The sequence below is a fragment of the Manis javanica genome, chromosome 3, assembly GCF_040802235.1.
Source record: "Manis javanica isolate MJ-LG chromosome 3, MJ_LKY, whole genome shotgun sequence".
Classification (NCBI taxonomy): Eukaryota; Metazoa; Chordata; class Mammalia; order Pholidota; family Manidae; genus Manis; species Manis javanica.
Window position 1 is genome coordinate 214,154,971 of NC_133158.1, and position 3,689 is coordinate 214,158,659.

Sequence of the window (3,689 nt, forward strand, 5' to 3'; positions counted from 1 at the left end):
GATAAAGAAGATGTGGTACATATACACAATGGAATATTATTTATCCATAAAAAGAAAAGAAATCCTGACATTTTCAACAACATGGAAGGATCTAGAGGGTATTATGCTCAAGTGAAATAAGCCAGGTGGAGAAAGATAAATACCATGTGATGTCACTCATCTGCGGAATATAAAACCAAAGCAAAATAGAAGGAACAAATCAGCAATAGACTCACAGACACTGAGAAGTGACTACCGGTTGCCTCCACAATCACAATATAAATTGATCACAGGGACTGTTGAACCACTGTGATGAACATTTGAAACCAACATAAAATTTTATATTAATGATACTCTAATTTAAAAGAAGAAAGTGTTTAAGAGAATGCTTAGCATATTCTATCACCAGTTGTATCTTTTATGCCCCTCTGCAGCCTTAAAAGCTTCTATTTTAGTATTTATATGTTGTAGTGTTTTTTTTTTAATTGTTTGGCTGTAGTGGTTATTTATTTGGTTGAGACATCTTCCTCTACTAGAGAGTAATCTTGTAGCACAATTAGTTGCTTTTTCAAAAAATATTTGTGGGGTAATAAATTAGTATCAATCCTATTGTAAGGAAATTACCAAAGGAAGTACTCAGTTTTCCTCTATAATTTATTCTAATGTTCAACTGAAGTAGTTGAATGAATCAAAATGAGTTGATTTGAGTCATATTTATTAACATCTAGCTCTGCCTGGAAGATTTCTGTCTGAAAGATTTCTGTCTGACAATCTTCTATTTATGTGAACTCTCATTATTTAGCAATGGCTTTTCTCTAATATTCTGGCATCTTCTCCCACAGACACAAAAACTGTCTGTATTGGTTGGATTAAAGTAAGTATTTTAAAAATAATTTCCCAGATGTGTAGCTCAGAGAAGTAAAGCGAACTGCCTTGTTCACCACTATGATTACCAAAATAATGCTCAGGTTTTCTCGAAAGAACACCCCCCCATGCAGCCCAAGTGCCCTGAATGTAGCTGACGATTAATACAAATGTGCTGAGTGAATGAACTGACACGTGAAGACCACAACTGGTGTAAGTGCTCAACACACGCACACTTTTTTCATTCGTTTAAGCTTTATCAGTCCTGAACTGGTGATAAGAACTAGTCGAAGTCAATCAGAATCAACCCCAAATCTTTGACCGGCGATCAGGAGAGAAACAGGCCCTTTGTAAATAACTTCCTTTCCTAAAACAAAAAGACCCAGTATTTCTGTCTTATTTTTTTCCAGACACTTTCACTAATTTATCATTTCTTAATTGCATTCAGATTCCTTAATTTTAACTCCAGGCTACTTATCAGTGAACAGTTGCCAGTAAGTCTCTCCAACCAGGAGCTGATGACTATCCGGCTCTGCCGGAGGGGGAACTGGACTTTCCATCATTCTGCAGGGAACTAAAGCTTCTTGCTGTGACATGCCCTGCAAATAAGACCAGGAGGAGCTCTCTTGTCCTCCATGTGTTCTTCTGAGCTGAATGGCAAGGACTGCAGAGCGCGTGGTGGACACCAGAAGGCTGCTGATCCGGACACTCACACACCTTCTCAGAGGATGCCCGGCAGAGCCCACGCTCCCAACGTTGCCCACCACCTGCTCGGGAGCCTCAGCGTGTCCTCTGCGAGGACCAGTGGGAAGAAACTAATCAGGGCAAGATTCTGATGTCCGTTGTGTTTATCACTGAGTTTGATTACCTCTTTCCAGTGCTGGAGAAGGCAGTCTGGTACAAGGCCAAATTTGCCTTCGCAGGGTTTCTGCAGTGGAGGACAAACGGTGCACTCTTTCCCTCCCCCACGCATGATTTCACACTCATCCAAGTCCCTCTTCTATTTGTGATGGTACAGAAGGAGGCTGAGTATTCTTGTGCCCATCAATAATCAGAAGAGATGCACCAACGTGATAAGCAAACATGTGGATGTGCCCAGAGAAGGCTCATTTGTGATGGCTGGTTAACAGCCTTGGTCATCCAGTTGGCCAAGGAGTTCAAGTGAAGAGGCCCATTGTAGGATGAGGCTCTGTCTGCCTTTGACACGGAGGGGAAGAGGATGCTTCGGAGCCTGCAGGGAGAAAAGCCTCATGTGATATGGCCTCAGTGGCCATTCCGGCAGATTGGGACGTATGGGTAGAAATCAGCACCTCAGACAACTGGTCCCCAAATGTATCCTCGTAGCTGCTGTGGCTCAAAAAGCTTTAGTTTTATGTACTTCCTCAAGAATAAATCCATTGCTATTATTTTGAAATGGAACATCAGAAACCCGTCGGTTTTATACCTCTCACGTATATGGAGTTCAAAGTATCACAATTATTGTTTCCTTTCTATAAGAAAACTGCTACGGGTAGACCGTGGGGTGTCCCTCTATGGAGTAGACAGAACAGTTAGGGCTGTGGCAGATCTGGCTCTTGAACTAAACATCTACATTGACCAATATGTTGAGCTGGAATTATTGCTGCTGGAACAATGAGCTGGTTCAGAGCAAACACTGAGTTTTATCAAAAGTCTCTTGCTTCTGATGACAATGAAATGACAGTTAAGAAGTCACTGTTTCTGGCTTTGCGCATGCGATTTTCTACGTGTATAAAACGAATCTGTGGAAGTCATCAAGGAATATCAAATACTCAGTGATGAAATAAAAAGATCATTTAAGAATTATTAGCTGATTTTATTTGGTTAGATGTTAATCAAAAAAGGTTCCAACCTGCCTTATTTGTAATTAAAATAGCCTGTTTTGACTTAACTCCTTAATTTCATTTCTCTGAAATCAGGCACCTGATTCTGTCTGTGACAGTGCGATTCCCGGTTGAAACTGCATTAAGTTTTCAACTGTTGGGTTAATTTTGGCGCTTTGATGCAGTTACTAACTGAACAGTTTAACATGAAGTTATGGGAAGATGAACACACTTGTAATTAGCCAGCAGTGACAGCAAAGCAATAGCAAATAGCAGCCCCCATTTTTGGTAAACTGATTCATTTTCATGCCTAGAGTGAAGTCGCTTCTTTTTGTTTGTTTTTAATGTCCATCTTAATGAGTAAAATGTGAGAAAGGGAAGAGGGCTATATTTTAGAGAAAGAGGCCATCAAATAGAGTCCAAACCCTAAGGTGGTAGCAGTAAGGCCTTCTTTGCTTAGTTCCTTCCCTGAAGCCACCCATATTCCTTCGCCCATGAACGGCAGTCAGATTTTAAAACATGCGCGCGTGCGCACACGCACACACACACACACACACACACACACACACACACACGAGACAGACTTGAAACACCTTCATGTAAAGCAATAGGATTTTGAACAACAGAGAAATCATGGGGTTCAGATAGGAGGTTGTATAAAGAGGCCTAGGGGAACACATGGCTGGAGTAGCGACAGAAGGAACATATGGTTGGGGCCTGAGAAGAATCAGCCGGCCTCTCAAATAATTACTGTCATTTTATGTGCACAGGTGGACAGAAGTACAACAGGAAACTGATACTCTGATAGGCAATAAAGACCTTTACAAAGTTGTAAGAGTTGCCAAACTTCTCAATTACCCTTATGGTTCTGAGTACAAATATTTCATTTCAATATGTTTTGCAAATGTTCTAAATCCTCTGTGCAAAAGAGGAAGCAAAATAAGAAGAGAAAAACAGAAAACAGCAAGCTGGCCCGCTAGGGGGACAGAGGTCGGCATAGACTGT